General features: G+C 40.1%; 1 protein-coding gene across 6 annotated transcripts in view; it reads right to left on the bottom strand.

Moving 5' to 3' along the window:
• The window catches only part of LOC122548896 (protein tyrosine phosphatase type IVA 3-like), a 154,966-nt gene extending 136,732 nt beyond the window's left edge, over positions 1–18,234 (bottom strand). For 2 of the 6 annotated variants that reach the window (XM_087986633.1, XM_087986631.1), the window contains exons 1-2: positions 18,094–18,194; positions 8,775–8,943 (exon numbers count right to left, since the gene is read on the bottom strand). The gene's annotated coding sequence lies outside the window, so the exon portion shown is untranslated. Of the gene's footprint in view, positions 1–8,774; positions 8,944–18,093 lie in introns of all 6 variants that reach the window. The other 4 variants (XM_043687826.2, XM_043687827.2, XM_043687836.2 and 1 more) reach the window with 3 other exon arrangements.
• Between the last annotated feature and the right edge of the window lie 1,135 nt (positions 18,235–19,369).

Raw genomic sequence — 19,369 nt, 5'->3', positions numbered from 1 at the left:
CCGGTTTCCTCCCACAGTCCAAAGATGTGCAGGTCAGGTGAATTGGCCATGCTAAATTGCCCGTAGTGTTAGGCAAGGGGTAAATGTAGGGGTATGGGTGGGTTGCGCTTCGGCGGGTCGGTGTGGACTTGTTGGGCCGAAAGGCCTGTTTCCACACTGTAAGTAATCTAATCTAATCTAATCTAATCTAATCTAACAAAATGTTTGCAAAGAAGAACGAACTGGCTCGACAAACTGACCAACAACTCAAACCACAGCCCAAGCTACAGATCTTCACAAGAACCTTAAATTGATTTCAAATTTCAGAGATTATTTCTTGTGTGTTACTGCTTCAGGAATTGTACTTTGTAACATTTCAGATAGTTTTCTCTTCACCCGATACAGATGTTTTCAAGGCATTCTTCTAGAAATGTTCAGCCTTTTCCATCAATATAAATCACATTTCACCATAACATTTCCATTAGACTGTTATTGGACATTTCTTCATGGATCCTTTTCCATGGATAACTTTTGTGCAAACCACATTTAACGCTTGAATGAAATGGCTGTTGCGGTTATGGCAGAGTCCCAAGGAGATTTAATACCATTTAGTACATTAAATAAAATAAAGGCTCAGAGTCACCTCAGCCCCACTGATTTTAATTTTCCTTGCTAGTTTCTACATCTTACTTAGAGCTTATTTGCCAATACTGGAATGTAAAAATTAGCATAAGGAGAAGCAGGTGTACACACATGGGGTTTACAGAGTCAGACGTAAATATCACAGAAACAGACCCTTCAGTCCAACTCGTCCATGCCAACCAAACACCCTAAACTATTCTAGACCCACCATTTGCCTGCATTTGGCCCAATTCCCTCTAAATCCCTCCTAATCATATACCCATCCATATGCCTTTTAAATGTTACAATTGTTTTAGCCTACTCTACTGTCTCTGGCAGCTTATTGTACAATGCACCATTCTCTGCATGGAAAAGTTTTCCTGCAGGTCCTTTTAAAATCTTTTCCCTCTCACCTTCAACCTATGCCCTCTAGTTTTGGACTCCCTCACACTAGGGAAAAAAAAGACTTTGGCTATGTACCCCTTCCTTCTCGAACGCTCCAGGGAAAAATGTCCCAGCCTATTTAGCCTCTCCATTTAAACGGACACTCCAGTCCCAGCAACACCCCTGTAAAGCTTTTCTGCATCCTCTCATCTTACCTATTGAAGGGTGACCAGAATTGTACATAGTATTCCAAAAGTGGTCTCACCAATGTCCTGACAGCCACAACATGACATCACAACTCCGATACTCCTTGTTCTTACCTATGAAGACAAGTGTGTCAAATGCCCATTTCAGAGGGCAGTTTATAGTCAATTGCTGTAGTTCTGGATTTACATGCAAGTCAGACCAAGTAATAACAGTTTTTGTTTTACAAAACCCAAGAGTGGTTGCATGACCACCAGATTTAATTCCAGAGCCTGTGTATTCAGTTGCATGTGGACCAAGCTGTTAGGCTAAATCACTTGGGATAAAAAATCTGGCTGAACAAAAGCAATATTACTAACCATTTAATCTAATCACTTCAAACAATGGACCAGAAATAAGGGCTCTTCAGCTTGCTGTGACTATATTTGGTAACTGGCCAAATGTTCTATAATCAGCAAGTTAATCCTCTATATTTAAGCACACTGCTTATCCAAGGTCAGTCAGGCTAGAAAGCCAATGTATGGCTAATGGGGAGAACTCAGTCTCTTTTTATGACCATTCCACAAGTGAGTACCTTTCTGCTCTGCTGACCACCTCTATTTTCCAGCAACAGTTTTCTAGTTGTTCCTATTATTTCAGGCTGCTTTAGCAGCAATAATACTGAAATATTAATAAATATGTCCTCGAGACAATTCAAATAAAATTCTTTTAAAAGTCAGTTGACTTGAAGGCAAAGTGTGCCCATCATGGTTCAAAGGTTGTCACTCTTGCCTACTGTCAGTGTACACTTTTATGTGGGAGAAATCAAGGACTGCAGATGCTGGAGATCAGAGTCAAGAGTGTAGTACTGGAAAAGCAAGCGGGTCAAGCAGCATCCGAGGAGCTAGAGAATCGAGGTTTCGAGCCATCCTGATGAAGGGAGAATGCCTGAAACGACGATTCTCAATCTCTTCTGACACTGCCTGACCCGCTGTGCTTTTCCAGCACTACACTACTCTGATCGCCAGCATCTGCAGTCCTCACCTTTCTCCCACATAAAAGTATACACAGTTGGAGGTGAATGGAGGCATGCAACTGTCCCCTCAAGCTGCTAAAAGGTTCCATAATATGACTTAAGAGAAGGACAGGGAGTTAGCTCTGTATTGTCAAACTATGTAAACCTTTTTTAGTGATGTTCATTAAGGTGATGTGGGCATTATCTCAATACTGTTGAAGGAGTCTTGCTGTTTCCAACATTAAAATTTGACAACTCTTCAAATATATATCATTAGCTGTAAAGCACCTTGGAACACCGATTCCTGAAGAAGGGCTTATGCCCAAAACGTCGATTCTCCTGTTCCTTTGATGCTGCCTGACCTGCTGCGCTTTTCCAGCAACACATTTTTAAGCTCTGATCTCCAGCATCTGCAGTCCTCGCTTTCTTCTACTTACACCCTGTCATAGCAAACTACACTACGTAAGTATAAGTTATCCTTTCCTCAAATTAGAAACACAGAATCCTAGAATGATTTCCAGAAGGAGACCATTCAGCTCAACTTGTTCATTTTGGCTACTTGCAAAAAAAGTCAACTAATCCCAATCTACCTCCTTTATTGCTGCAGTCCTGAATATTTTCTTTCAATCGGCTGGATACTAATCCTTATAAATGGAACCATTTAATTTATTTGATGTATTTCTCTTTTAGAAATAGGGTTAGTATGATGATTAAGGAGATGTTCACTCCATAAGGCCTTGTCAGTGCTTCACAATAGCAGCTTGTCAGACTCATTCTGTGTAATACGAAATCTGGACGTTACACTTTGTACAACTATTTCAGCATCACAGGAAAGTGTTTTGTTTTTCACTTCAAGCCACAGGCATAGACCCAATCTTCAGGTTGCATGCAATGCATTAGGCAACAAAATGTAAACATTTATGGAATTGTAAATAATCTGAAACAATACATCTGTCAGTGCTGATGTGAAAGCCAAAATTTGTTGGGTAAGACCATATAGCAAGAAAAGGAGCTGAATCAGTTTATTTGGCTTTCACTGATATAAATGTTATATTATCTAAACCAGCAGATTTGCACATCAGGAAGTTGTTACAAAGAAATGCCTGAATGTTAAGTCTCTTAGTGTTCAGTCGTATACCTCAACTTTCCTACACCAGAAATGTCACCTATTACATTATTAAAACTCTCATGCCATTAAAATGTTTGGAATTCCCTTTCTTGACAAGGGAGTATCAAGCCAAGGAAACCAATTCATAACCATAAAGTACTAGGCCTGGTTAAATTAAGTCGAGACGTGGAGGTGCTGGTGTTGGACTGGGCTGGACAAAATTTAAAAATCACGCAAGGCCAGGTTATACCCCAACGTGTTTATTTGGAAGTACTAGCTTTCAGAGCGCTGCTCCTTTATCAGGTAACTCAGTTACTTCAGGTTCATCAATTACCTGATGAAGGTGCAGCACTCTGAAAGCTAGTACTTCCAAATAAACCTGTTGGAATAGAACTTGGCTGAATGAAGAAAGCAAGGAAGGGTCAAATTAATATGACCAAACTTGTGTAAAGAACTGCATGGAAACAAGCAAATCTGTTAAAAACAATAGAGGAAAATGCAAAGGCAATGCTTAATGCATTATCCACGAGACAGCTCTTTTTAGAAACCTTAATTATTGAATCTTACTGATCTGTGAGAAGGCTGCATTGTTGGAAGGTACCAATAATTCCAGGCTCACTGGGATATGTAAAGGGTCAATATACTAATAGCTACCTCACTAATTTCTTGTAAATGGGCATTTCCAAGCTCTAATAAAAAAGGTCTGTTCATCTCAGCAAACTTTGGACACAGCTTTTACCATATTTGTTTCCTTAAAACTGCACTCAGGCTTCATTGTAAACACAAACTGTTCTTGTTTGGTACTTCTTTTCCATGAATACAAGAGGTTAAACAAGATAGATAAATAAGCATAAGACTACATATTAGAAATGTTCCTTTCATCTTTGACTGCACTAAAGCGATCTAGCTCTTGTTGAAAAAGCAATCTAAAATCTAGTCAATGGAATTTTTGACATTTTGCAAAAGATTAGATATGGTGCATGTAGACACCAACATGCATGCAGTAAAGCATAAACATGTATCAAAATCATCATATGGTTCCAAACCACAACAGGAAAAATTCTGTGCCAACGTAGGTTATACTTTGCGAGGAATGACATTACAGTGCCAATTTACAAATCATATCAATTGAAAAGAAATGTGCATAATACTAAACTGAGTGAAGTCTGCTGTCTTTGGAGAGTCTGAGAATAATTAAAGAGGCAGTTATTCTGGGTGTTTCTAGAGATAGCACAGTACCCAATGAAATGTAAATATTACCACTAGACGCTAAGGTAGCTGAATGTCTTAGCTCAAAATCTATAAACCAGTACATGAGTTTGGACTTGTCAATTTTGAATACAAGAATTAAGACCATATGGACATTCATATTCCAGTTACTTAGATTACAACAGTAGCTTCCACAACATTTGAACCTTGAGGCACAACTGGTAAATGACTTACATAAACACACCAGTACATTGGTAAATACTTACTCAGCTTAGTTCAGTTATAGGTAACAAGACATCTTTTGGAGGAGAGAATGTAAACTGTTGGTTTGAGTTCTCAAGCTTATCTGGATAAAGTTAATAAAACAAAGCTCTGAAATATGAATGTTGTTTTCTCACCAGATGCTGTAAGACCTGCTGCACTTCACCAGCAATTTCTGTTTTTGAATAAAGTTAATGGTCTGCTCTTTTCCAATACTTTTCTTTACAACCATATTACTTTCAAAAAGAAGCAATGTAACAAAGTTGTGGACTAAGAAGGGATAAACGTAGCTGGTATTCTCACTAATTATATAAATTTATTCAGGAACTCATTCGATATTGAACTTAAAGAAAACATGAAGACAGTGAGGGGCATTGCCCAACATTCATTCAAAATAAAAAAAAAATCACTGGTCAAGGTTTACTGCGATAAAAATTAAAACTGGAATTTAAACTGGTAAAACACAATTGTTATAATAGATCAAAGTTAATGTTTAGCTTGAACAAATAATAAAATTATTGAAGATGTCTACTAACTTTCCTTCTAACGCTGGAGAGGTAGGACCCAAAACCTGTCTGAAGACATTTTTAATTCATTCAAATGATTTAAAAAAGTGCTGCTGACCATGCTAGTATTCATTGTCCATCTCTAACTGTTGCTAAGGCTGTGCTGAGCTGTCTCCTTGAAATATTGAAGCTCATGTGGGGTAGCTTCACCCAGAGTGCCATTATGGAAAGAATTTAGGATTTTGACCCAGTGGCAGTGAAGGAACAGCAACATAACTCCAAATCAAGGTGGCACATGGCCTGCAAGGAATTTATAGGCTGTGACGTCCCCATCCATCAATCGACTTTTCCTTCTAGATGGTAGACGAGATGGGCTTGGAGGGTGTCTTAGTGAGTTGCAGCATCTTTTAGATGGCACATGCTTCAGTGGTAAAGAGTGCGAATACTGAAGGAGTTAGATTGGGTGATAATCAAGCCACCTGCTTTCTCCTGGAATGTATAGATTTTCTTTAATGCTGTTGGGAGGTGTACTCAGCCAGCCAAGTGGAAAGTATTCCATCACATTCCTACCTTATGCCTTTTAGACAGTGGTCAGGCTTCAAAGGAGACAAGAAGCAAGTTATTCACTACAAGAGTTGCCAATATTTGATCGCTCCAGTAGCCACAGTATTTATAGGTATTTTAATCAACCTGTCTCCGAATCATGTTTGGACATGTTATGACATAGGTCTGAAGAATTCAGTTCCTGGTCAGAGATAATATCCAGGTTGTTGATAGTGGGGAAATGCAGTGATAGCAATGTCATTGGCAAAGGCTGAATGCTCTCTCATTCTAGATGATGATTGCCTGACACTTGGGTCATGCAAACATTACCTTACACATCAGCTAAATCGGAATGCTGCCCTAGTGCTCAATTTTACCTGAGTCATTGTGCATGGTGCTGAATGTTTTGCAATCATTAGGGACATTCTTACCCAACTTTCCCTCCAAGCCACATGAAAGTGCAACCACTTCAAGGTTTCATGCACACACATTGATGTTGTCATGGGTTTGGAGCCTATGCAGTCAGTCAGTTATATTAAAAAAAGGGAAGCCCCCACCTGACCTTATGATGGAGTAAGGTAATTAATGAAGCAACTGAAGCTAATTGGGCCTAGGACACTATCTCCTACAGAGATTATCTACAGCTGAGATGACTGGCCTCCATCAAGCACAAACTTTTTCTTCGAGCGAGGTCATGACTCCAACCAGTGGGGAATTTTCTCACTGACTCCAGTTTTCCTTCTTTTAACTCCATTCTATAGATTTGCTCTCAACTGGAGCTAAATTCATAAAGGCTGAACTAGAGTGTTGGTCTGTCCCGATTATTGTCCTAACATTAAATTCAAATTGGTACCTTGACAGAGTGAGAGGTAAACTCCACTTCTGTATTCAGCATCATTATAGGAACCTCTATGTGAGCATAAACCAGCACATAACAAATAGGTTGAAAATAATTCTATGATACCAAACTACACTATTTGAATTACAATATCAAGCATTTTTAATGAATTAAAATTAATGCCATAAGATCATAAGACACAAGTGCAGAAAGTAGGTCCATCAGCTTATCAAGGTAGCTGGGCTTTTGCCCGAAACGTCGATTTTCCTGCTTCTTGGATACTGCCTGACCTGCTATGCTTTTCCAGCACCACTCTAATCTCGACTATCAGCTTATAAAGTCTGCTTTGTTATTCAATGAGATCATGAGCGCTGGTAACAACTCTACTGTTCTGCCTTTTCTCTATACCTTTTGATTCCCATACCAATTAAAAATCTCTCAGCTTTAAATATACTTAATGACCTTGTCTCAACAGCATTTGGTGGTACAGAATTCCAGTGACTCACTAGCCTCAATTTAGAGAAATTCACCCCTACCGCTGTTTTAAATGTACAATCCCTTATTGTGAGATGATGCCCTCTGGTCCCAAATTCTCCCACAAGGTAAAATGGCCTTTCTGTATCTATCCTGTCAAGTTCACAAAGACTCTGGTCTGCTTCAAGGTCACTCTCATTCTTCTAAATGCCATTGAGTTTAGGCCCAATCTACTCAACCTCTCTTCATAAGTAAGTCCCCCTATATGTGTGTTATCAGCCTCTTGAACTGCCTCCAACATCTTTCTTTAAAAAAGGCACCCAAAACTGTTCACAGTATTTCAGTTATGTCTGACCAGTGCCATAGCAGAGCCTTCTACTTATGTATGCCGTTCCATTTGAAATAAAAGGCAACATTCCAATTCCCTTTTCTACTCCCTGCTGAAATTCGAGGCTAACTTTTTGTGATTTATGCAAGAGGACTCCGAAATCCATCTATTCTAAAGCTTTCTGCAATCCTTCTCCATTTAAATAATATTCAGATCCTCGATGCTCCCTGTCAAAATGCATAACCTCACACTTTCCCACATTATATTTCACTTGCCAAGTTTGTGGCCTCTTAGTAATCCCGTCTGCAGACCCGGTGTCATCCTCACCACTTACCTTCCTATCTATTTTGGTGTCATCTGCAAGCTCAGCTATAATACAATCACTTTCCTTAAAGAGGTATTAACATACATTAAATAGTTGTGGCCCCACACTGATCTCTAAGGAACTTCACTAGTTAAAAGGTTGTCATTCTGAAAATGCCCTTATCCCAACTCCATCTTCTATTGGTTAGCCAGCTTCTCTCCATGCTAATATACTTCCTTCAACACCTTGGGTTCTTGTTAAGGAGTCAAATGTGTGCTACCTTATCAAATGGCTTCTGAAAATTTAAATATATTACATCCTTTATTTATCCTGCTTACTCTAACATTTTTCAGGCATGATTTCTCCTCAACAAGTTATGCTAACTTTGCTTGAGTACACAATGTATTTTTAAATGCTCTATTATATCCTTTATAACAGACTAACAGACAAAGCTAACTGACCTAATTGACTTATAATTAGGTGTTTTTTTTTGTCTCTTTCTCTTTTTGAAAGGAAGATTTTATACTGGCAGTTTTCCAATCATTTGGGACTTATCTAGTGCTAAGGATTTCTGGAAGATTAATACCAGTGTATTCCACTATTTCTGTTGCTACTTCCTTTAATATCATAGGATGCATCGCATCAAGACCATGGAACTTATCAGTGTTTAGCCCCCGCTGCTTTCTTTCAGACCTCTTCCTCTGGTGACAGTTACTGTATTAATTTTCTCTTCTCCTTTTGCCCACTGATTTAGTCATTTTAGAATACCATTAGCATTTTCTACTGTCAAACAGATCCAAAGTACAGTATTTATTCATAACCATTTCCTGATTCCCCATTATTATTCCACAGCTTCACTGCCCAAAAGGCCTTAATTTGATTCAATTTGTTGTCACATATCATGCTGTTACAGAAGTACAGTGAAAATATACTTGCCAGCACCATCTTAAAATAGAAAAAAACCAAAGCACAAAATATAAAAGCATAAAAATTGAGATAAAGAAACAGTGTTCAACTTTACAGGTCTTCTTGTTAAGTGCTTTGTCCTGGACATGGGCCTGGTGCCCAGAATAGAGTCCCTTTTACCACACCACTGCCGCTCGAATGAAAGTCGCTACACTTCGGTGCCATCGCCGCTCTACTGATGCCATCACCATTATGAAGCCTCATTGGACCTCGCCAATGCAGAACTAAAGTTGAACATCAGAGAGCAGATTAGGAGGGGGAAGTTCAGTTTTTAATCAAAGATTCATGTTTAAATGTAACAAATGCTAGAGGGTATGCATTCAAGTCAGGCAAGCATAGACCTAGGTTAGATATCAAGAAAACAGTATGGTGGCTCAGTGGTTAGCACTGCTGCCTCACAGCATCAGGGACCCGGGTTTGATTCCAGCGTCGGGCAACTGTCTGTGTGGAGTTTGCACATTCTCCCAGTGTCTACGTCGGTTTACTCTGGTTTTCGCCCACAATCTAAAGATGTGCAGGTTAGGTGAATTGGCCATGCTAAATTGCCCATAATGTTTAGTAATGTGCAGGTTAGGTGCATTTGTCAGGATAAATATAATCGGGTAGAGGAATGCATCTGGGTGGGTTACTCGTCAGAGGGCCAGTGTGGCCTTGATTGGCTGAAGGGCCTGTTTCCACACTGTATGGATTCTATGAAAACCTCTTCATTAACAGTCAACCATTTGTGACGCAAGTTATTTTTTGACCTGGTCTGTGTGAGCACTCTCATATTCAGCCCTATAGACGTGGAAGAACTATTTTTACTGTGACTTGAGCATCTTTGCCCATGTAACTTCCTTCACCCCAATGGCAGACACACTCAGCTCACCCTTTTTTGGTTCAAGTGCTCGAAATTCCAAGATCAGCTTCAGCAAAGAACATACTTTGCAGCGCTAGAATACACTATAATTATACATTATTACATCAGTGTCTCATTTCTATAGTCATATACACAGCAGCATTTACTTAAGAACAAACTGTGCCAGTCCTATTGTGCTTTAAACCAATTCAATTGTAGCTGAATTCCACCCAATTTATTTTACTGACTTCCTGACCCTTGAAACTATTTTAGCAATATCAATTTCATATCATCATCCAACACCACTTAACTTTCGTCAGTTATATTACGTGATATTCCCACGATCCTAACTTAATGGGAACGAATGGTCCTTAAAAAAAGAGGAAAATTGCATAATGCCACAACATTCCAAGGTAAAAAGTAATTTTAAAAAAAGAAAATGTTCAACTAATGAATTAATCATCAATTCAATCCAACACGGAATGCTTCTGATCTGGCATATACAGTTCCATACAGCAAATATATTTGCTTGTACCAATGTTAGCTTGCCAGCTGTGTTCTTATTTCTCCCCTGGCAGTTATTAAAATGTTGAACACATTTCTCTTTTCCATATCTTTTGTACTGTGTTAGACACCTCTCTTTGTCAAAGCCAAGTGCAATTCAATCACAATGCTTAAGAATGTGCAGCATTGCACTATTATTTTGCAATGGTTAATTGCGCAGCGCAAAGTTGCCCAGTTGAAAAGAACAACATTGATAAATTAAATGAAGTCAGTCTTAAGGAACTATATTATAATTCACTTCTACATCCCATCCACTGATTTTTTCTCATTTGATGATTAGAAATAATTTGCATTTAAAAGTTTCACAACTTCAGAAATTCTCAAAGTGCTTACTGCCATTGAATTATTCTTAAGGAATAAATCATTGTTGCTATGTGGACAAATTTAGCAGACAATTTTCACATTACAAGTCCAACAGTAAGATGAATGACCAGATAATCTGTTTAATATTGCTGTCACGTGTAGAATATCCTTAGACTTCTTTATCATCAAGAGCAAGATCATCTCTTGCCCTTACAAAGCCAAAGCTCCACCTTGCACTAATCACATATCTTTATTCACTCTCATCAGTTTGGTATCTATTATTTTCATAATTCTGAGCTAGAATTGCTATAGTTAGATTTTCACACTTTTAACAGAATTGGAAAAACATTACTTGCACTCATTATTCTCAACTTCTCTAATCATGGTCAATTGTGCTATTCCCATCTGACAACCTCCTGTCCTGTCAAGTTTAGTTGGGCCATTCTTCCAGCCCCAAGCTCCACTTGGAGTGCCTCCTTTTATACCATTAAGGATGAGGTTTCTAAATTCTTGGAAGAGCAGAGTCTGATTAGAACAAGTCAACATGGATTTAGTAAAGGGAGGTCATGCCTGACAAACCTGTTGGAATTTTTTGAAGAGGTAACAAGTAGGTTAGACGAGGGAAACCCAGTGGATGTGGTCTATTTAGACTTTCAAAAGGCCTTTGATAAGGTGCCACACGGGAGGCTGCTGAGCAAGGTGAGGGCCCATGGTGTTCGAGGTGAGCTGCTGGGATGGATTGAGGATTGGCTGTCTAACAGAAGGCAGAGAGTTGGGATAAAAGGTTCTTTTTCAGAATGGTAGTCGGTGACGAGCGGTGTCCCGCAGGGTTCGGTGCTGGGGCCACAGCTGTTCGCATTATATATTAATGATTTGGATGAGGGAACCGGGGGCATTCTAGCGAAGTTTGCCGATGATACGAAGTTAGGTGGACAGGCAGGTAGTACTGAGGAAGTGGGGAGGCTACAGAAGGATCTAGACAGGTTGGGAGAGTGGTCCAGGAAATGGCTGATGGAATTTAACGTGAGCAAGTGCAAGGTCTTGCACTTTGGCAAAAAGAATAAAAGCATAGACTACTTTCTAAATGGTGAGAAAATTAATAAAGCCAAAGCACAAAGGGATCTGGGAGTGCTAGTCGAGGATTCTCTAAAGGTAAACATGCAGGTTGAGTCCGTGATTAAGAAAGCAAATGCAATGTTGTCTCTTATCTCAAGAGGGTTGGAATATAAAAGCAGAGATGTACTACTAAGACTTTATAAAGCTCTGGTTAGGCCCCATTTGGAGTACTGTGTCCAGTTTTGGTCCCCACACCTCAGGAAGGACATACTGGCACTGGAACGTGTCCAGCGGAGATTCACACGGATGATCCCTGGAATGACAGGTCTAACATATGAGGAATGGCTGAGGATACTGGGATTGTATTCGTTGGAGTTTAGAAGATTAAGGGGAGACTTAATAGAGACGTACAAAATAATATATGGCTTGGAAAAGGTGGATGCTAGGAAATTGTTTCCGTTAGACGAGGAGACTAGGACCCGTGGATACAGCCTTAGAATTAGAGGGGGTCATTTCAGAACAGAAATGCGGAGACATTTCTTCAGCCAGAGAGTGGTGGGCCTGTGGAATTCATTGCCACGGAGTGCAGTTGAAGCCGGGACGCTAAATGTCTTCAAGGCCGAGATTGATAGATTCTTGTTGTCTAGAGGAATTATGGGCTACGGGGAGAACGCTGGTAAGTGGAGCTGAAATGCGCATCAGCCATGATTGAATGGCAGAGTGGACTCGATGGGCCGAATGGCCTTACTTCCACTCCTATGTCTTATACTAACAACATTGCTAAACAGGTAAATTAGAAAATATCTAGATGAGGGAATGAAATCTAAGCAACTAAACTTTCAGATGACAAAGATAGTCTGGGAAAAAAAAAATCATTAAAACAGAAAAAGTGTTCGAGAAATTCAGCAGGCCTAACAGCGTCTGAGGAAGAAGTTAGTTAATATTTCAAGTCTACAAACTTCTGAAGTCATATTTGACTCAAAACATTAACACTTTCTTCCTCTATTGTCTCTCCTAGGTGCTGCCAGATCTGCTGAGTTTCTTCAGCAGTTTGTTTTTTTATTTGAAACAATATCTGTTTTACTTAGGTTGTAAAAGTATGTTGCAGAATGATTACGAGGAGGTTGCAGGCTAAAATGATAGGTGGGTGAGTGGGCAAACATATGGAAAACATTTTATTATGCGAAAGTGAAAAGACAAAGTTTGTGGAATTCTTTGGCAGAGAGGGATGTAAATGTTCCTGTGCATGAGTCACAAAAAAAATTACCATATATTCTCACGTAAAAGTAGATCTTTTTTTGGCCAAAAAATCTTGTATTTTCCATACATCGCGGGTAAACGTTGATCCTACAATATCACATTATAAACCTCTTACAAAAGAAACTGCATGTTCCTATTAACCCACTTAAATAAAATCACATTCATTCCGGTAACTCAACTCATCGCTCTTTGTTTACTATATTGAGTCTCCTATATTGAGTCTCCATTCATTCCTCTACTTATCCCACTTGGTTTACTACAACATGTTTTGATTCATCCATTCAGACTGGTACTAAGTCTATTGGTACTTATTGCACTTTGTTCACTATATATCTAAAAGTTAATACCATTGAAAAGATAATCATTTTAATTGTACCATTATATCTGAATAGAAGTGAGATATATTAGCCACAAATATCTTTAATTTTTGACAAATGTGTTAATGCTGCTAATGTTCATAACATGAAAATAAACGGGAGGGAAACGGAAGACTTTGGCGGGAACGTTCAAGACACTTTTACATTCAGAATTTAAGTGTTTCACTAAGTATGCCATTATACCAGGCCATGATGGTATTGAACAGTGTGATTTTGCAGGATTGCAATGAATCTTTGACAGGTTAAATTTTTGTACTGGTATGTATAAATAAAATTTACTGCCAATAATTCATTCTTGTTTCTCTTGCTTTTATTCAATAATTAACTGTACCATAATTCACTGTGTTTTTCTTCTTTACCCAGGATTAGTTAAGCAATCAAATCGACTTCTGCTAATAATATGGTATTTCAAACTGCAGTATGAACTTCAACCCTTCAAAACTACTGCCAGTGTAATAATTGATGCTATAAATTGAACCTTTATTGTCTAAAAAAAATTTGACTTTCACACGAGTATATATGGTAGTAAGCAGATACAGCAAAGGGTTCCATTAGCACTCTGAGGAGAGTAAGTTGACTTAAAAGCAATGATATTGTGCTTCAGTTATTGAGGGGATTGATGAGATGACATCTCAAATACTGCATTCAGTTTTGGTGTCCTTATTTAAGGAAGAATGTAAAACATGTTGGAGATAGTTTAAAAGGAGGATTATTAGATTAGTGTAGGAGCAAATTACAGCAGATGCTGGAATCTATACTGAAAATAACAAATGCTGGAAATCTAACTGTTCTCGAAAGCAAGCATTGTTTCCACATCAGGGGAAAGTGAGAACTGCAGATGCTGGAGATCAGCGTCGAGAGTGTGGTGTTGGAAAGCACAGTAGGTCAGGCAGCTTCCGAGAAGCAGGAGCATTGACGTTTTGGGTATAAGCCCTTCATCAGGAATGAGGCTTGTGGGCCAGTGAGGATGAGAGATAAATTGGAGGAAGGTAGCTGGGAATGTGCTGGGTAGATTAAGGTGGGGGTGGAAGTGAGAGGTTAGAAGGCAGGGTTGAGTGGATGGGTGGGAAGGAAGATGGACAGGTAGGACTAGTCAAGGGGGCAGTGTCAAGTTGGAGACTTGGGACTGGGATATGGAGGGGGGGGGGGGAAAAGAGAGAATGAGGAAACTGGTGAAATCCACATTGAACCAGTGTGGTTACCGGAAGATGGTTGGTGGTCTTCCTGTTCTCTCAAACCATCTGAAAATGGGGTCCTGTCTCCCCGATCTGGGGAGGGGGTGTATGGGCGGAGGTTTTGCACTTTGTTTGGTGGCAGAGGAAGGTGCTGGGGGTTGATAGGGGGACACTGATCTGACGAGAGTGTCACGGAGGGAATGGTCTCTCTGGAATGCAGATATGAGTAGGGATGGAAATATATTCCTTGTGGTGGGGTCTGTTTGCAAGTGGCAGAAATGGCAGAGGATGATGCAATGTATGCGGAGGTTGTGAGATGGAAGTTGAGGACCGGGGGTTCTGTCCTTGTTGTGATTGGAGGAGTGAGCTTCAAGGGTGGAGGGGCGGGAAGTGGAGGAAATGCATTGTAGGGCACTGTCAACCACGTGGGAGGGGAAATTGCAGTCTTTGAAGAAGGCAGCCATCTGGGATATTCTGTGGTGGTAATGGTCTTCCTGGGAGCAGATGCAGCGGAGGAATGGAGAATAAGAGATAGAATTTTTACGGTAGGTGGGGTGGGAGGAAGCGTAGTTTAAGTAGCTGTGGGGGTCAGTGGGTTTGTGGTAAATGTCAGTGTTTAGTCGGTCACTGGAGATGGAAAAAGCCCAGCCTGTTCAATCTATCATAATACGAAAACAACAAATACTAGAACTCACAGCGAGAGCAAACTAACGTTGAGTCTAGATGACTCTTCAGAGCTCTGATGGACATTCATCTGGACTCAAAACGTTAGCTTGCTCTTTCTACATGGATGCTGTCTGACTCGCTGTGATCTTCAACATTTGTTGTTTTCTTTACTAGATTAAATTGGCTTATGATAGCTGGAACAGGCTGGGCTTTTTCATTTCCCCCAAACACGAGTTTAGAAGAGTGAGGAATGACTTGACTGAAGTACAGGCTTGGAAAGGTTGATGTGGAAATGATGCTTCCTTTTGAGGACAGTTAGATATAGACTGATTCCCTTGACTAACTACAGTCGAGGAAGTTATGGGAATGGGGTGGTTGGTTGTTGCAGATAGTAGAGATTTCAGAACAGATGAACCATGATCTCAGTGAATGGTAGAGCCGGCATGATGAACTGAATAGCCTGACAAGAGGTATAGTTAGTACGTTTGCAGATGATACCAAATTGGGGGCACAGTGGACAGCAAAGAAGATTATCTCAAATTAAAACAGGATCTTGATCAGAGGAGCTAATGGTTGAGAAGTGGCAGATGGAGTTTAAATTGGGAAAAGCAAATCTTAGCAGGATTTATACACTTAATGGCAAGGTCTAGGGAGTGTTGCTGAACAAAGAGAACTTGGAGTGCAGGTTCATAGCTCCTTGAAAATGGAGTTGCTGGTAGATAGGATAGTGAAGGCGGCGTTTGGTATGCTTTCCTTTATTGGTCAAAGTATTGAGTACAGGAGTCGGGAGGTCATGTTGCAGCTGTACAGGACATTGGTTAGGCAACTTTTGGAACATTGCATGCAATTCTGGTGTCCTTCCTATCAGAAAGATGTTGTGAAACTTGAAAGGGTTCAGAAAAGACTTACAAGGATGTTGCCAGGGTTGGAGGATTTGAGCTATTGGGACAGGTTGAAGAGGCTGGGGCTGTTTTCCTTGGAGCTTCAGAGGCTGAGGGTTGACCTTAAAGAGGCTTATAAAATCATGAGGGGCATAGATAGGATAAATAGACAAAGTCTTTTCCCTGCGGAGAGGGAGCCCAGAACTAGAGAGCATAGGTTTAGGGTGAGAGGGGAAGGATATAAAACAGACCTAAGGAGTAACATTTTCATGCAGATGGTGGTATGTGAATGGAATGAGCTACCAGAGGAAGTGGTGGAGGCTGGTACAATTGCAACATTTAAAAGGCATCTGGATGGGTATATGAATAGGAAGGATTTGGAGGGATATGGGCCAGGTGCTTGCAGGTGGGACTAGATTGGGCTGGGATATCTGGTCGGCATAGACGAGTTGGACCAAAGGGTCTGTTTCCATGCTGTACATTTCTATGACTCTACAACATGTACATTGAAGTTGGAAAATCAGGGGTGTTTTTTATATAACAATGACCAGTTACAGTAAATGAAGCAAACTCAGCTCTAATATTGAATTCAACTATAAATACACCACTTTGTCCCTTCCAAAGATATAAAAATTGGCACACACTTCTTCAGTTTAGAGGGTGAACAAGTGACCTTCTCCCAGGGCCGCTGCCAATTCCACTCTGTAACAAGTCAGTATGACAATCTACTGACCCATTCAAAATTGTGACAGAATATATTTGAAAATTTAAAATAACATTAAAACACTTTGTAGACATTCAAACGATCTTCAAAACAGTCACTTCCAAAATTCTCACAACCATGTCATTTCTAAACACTATTTCATTTATTTTCATTAAAAAACTATATTCCAATTTTTAAGATTACCAATGCTGAATATTTTAAAAGGAAAGTTTCTGCAGCATTTTCTTTACCAGATGAACAAAAACCCTAATCTCCAAATTAAGCAAATTAAAGATTCAAATCATAAACATGCTTCAAATGATTTTTAAAATCACAAACAAGCCATTTAAGAAAAAATGGTAGAAAGTCCACTTTAAAAAAAACAAAGGAACTGCAGAGGCTGGAAATTAGAAACAAAAACAGAAATTGCTGGAAAAGCACTGCAGGTCTGGCAGCATTTGCAGATAGAAATCAGACTTAACCTTTTGGTTCCAGAAATTCTGATTTCTCTCCACAGATGCTGCATGGCCTGCTGAGTTTTCTTTTCAGCCATTTCTGCTTTTGCTATGGAAAACCAGCTTGTTGCATGTAAGGATACTTCCCCCTATTCCCAACTCTGAAAACGGTATGTCATGAAATAGGCAAACAAGAAAGCCAGAATTGTGTGTGAATTAAAACTATAATATTTCCTCCATTCAAGCCTCACCTTAAGTGCATCACAAAGATGCAAACAGACTTCCCAATATTCAGGCAGGTGAATGCATTGCTGAAGACTGGAGTGTAACCAAATTTCCAAATCTTCAAAAAGCTTTTGTATAGCCACAAATCCTACAAGTAGTGGTAGGAGAGCTAAATGACAGAACTGAACATAAAAAAGTGATCATTCAGAAATAAAATGTAGGAAAGAGGTGGAAGACATGCACTGCATTGAATCCTCTGACACAAATGATAAAGGGCTTTGGGACTCCTCAAAAGCACCAGAATCTAAATGCAGTTTTTCTTTTCACAGTGCAACCTCGTGAGAGTAGAGCCCTCTGTGTAGATTTCCTTCAGAGAACATATGTAACATTATCGTAACCTTTCTTAAAATATTTAAAAACAAAACATACAACAGAATAGATTACAAAGCGGGTAGACACCTGCACAGTGTGCTCGGAGAAGGGAAGAGGCTAAGAATGAGGGGGGGGGGGGGGAACTCCCATTTGCTTCGAAGAGTTCAAAAGCACGAGAAAGAGACAGAGACACACACAAAGGAAAGGAGCAGCCACATACTCAAGATGGGATCTCGACAGGGAGGTGAAAACACCGGCCTTCCTCGCTTGATAAAGTGGCCGCCAACACCACCGGCCGAAATAATAACACGAAAAATAATAATATGTTTTTGACCGGTTGAAACTTCGATTGAAAATAACAAAAGAAACTGAAAGGCTCACCGGAGAAGCTAAAAAAGGGAAGGTGGTGTGGAGGGAGGAGGGTGGGGAAGGGTTACATTGGGTCGTGAATGTTAAGTTTCTCCAGCAGAGTCGGGATAATGAAGGGTTCGTTACTCACTGCGCGACGCCTATTCATTTAAAGCCGGAGTAGTACAGGATGGTGATGGCGGTGAGGAACACCTCCTGACATTCACTCACACTCTCTGTGTGTGTGTGTGTGTGTCTGCCTCCTCCTAACCCAGGGCCGGCGTTACCATGTGTTCCAGCCGCCGTCGCTAGGGGACATCAGCGTCAGGTCATAGGTCAACCCTAAGGTGTTGGGGCAGGGAGGCAAAATTAATCACAAAAATAAATAACAGACAAAAGTAACACGCCCATTCAGTCTAATCTTGAAACAATGCGCCTTTTTTAAAAAAAAACAAAATTCCGTTTTGGTTTTGCCTTGCCCTTCCCTTATTTGGGTCATGTTTGCCCCTTGCGTCATTTCCGCTATCTATATTTCCCGCCAATCTTTCTCGACCATCTGCCATGGGTTTGTTTCCCATGTCCATTCGATGTGTCAGATACATGGCTTATATTTTTCCAATTTATATTGAGAGGAAACGCATCTATTTAAAGTGTGTTTAGCAAGTGTTTGGTAGCTATCTTGATGAAAAACGTTGGAGATCTGAAATAAAAACAGGAAGTGTTGGAGAAACTCTTCCTATCTGTGCAGGGAGAGAAATGGTGTTAATGTTTTGATTCTAAAGACTCATAAAAGAAAGAACTGTAGACATTGGGAAGCTGAAATGAAAACAGAAATTGCTTGAAAAACTCAGCAGATTGGACTCAAAATGTTAGCTCTGCTTTCTAAAGGCTTATACCCAAAACGTCAAATCACCCGTTCCTCAGATGCTGCCTGACCTGCTATGCTTTTCCAGTACTACACTCTAGACACTAATCTCCAGCATCTGCAGTCCTCACTTTGGAGTATAGAGTTGTACAACATGGAAACAAACCCTTAGCCTCACCTGCCAACCCTTGGCCCATTTCTCTCCAAACATTTCCTGTTCATATACCCATCCAGATGCCTTTTCAATGTTGTAATTGTGCTAGCCTCCACCACTTCCTCTGGCAGCCCATTCTACACACACACACACACACCATCCTTTTCGTGAAAAGGTTGGCACTTAGGTCTCTTTTATATCTTTCCCCTCTCACCCTAAACCTATACCCACTAGTTCTGAACTCCCCCACCAGGGAAAAGACTTTGTCTATTTACCCTATACATGCCCCTCATGATTTTATAAACCTCTATAAGGTCACCCCTCAGCCTCCAACACATCAGGGAAAACAGCCCTAGCTTATTCAACCTCTCAATAGCTCAAATCCTCCAACCCTGACAACATCTTTGT

Source organism: Chiloscyllium plagiosum, unplaced genomic scaffold (assembly GCF_037043375.1).
Source record: "Chiloscyllium plagiosum isolate Xiang-an unplaced genomic scaffold, Cpla_swu_hap1 HiC_scaffold_4, whole genome shotgun sequence".
In the NCBI taxonomy this organism is placed as follows: Eukaryota; Metazoa; Chordata; class Chondrichthyes; order Orectolobiformes; family Hemiscylliidae; genus Chiloscyllium; species Chiloscyllium plagiosum.
This window is presented reverse-complemented; position numbering and strand designations above follow the sequence as displayed.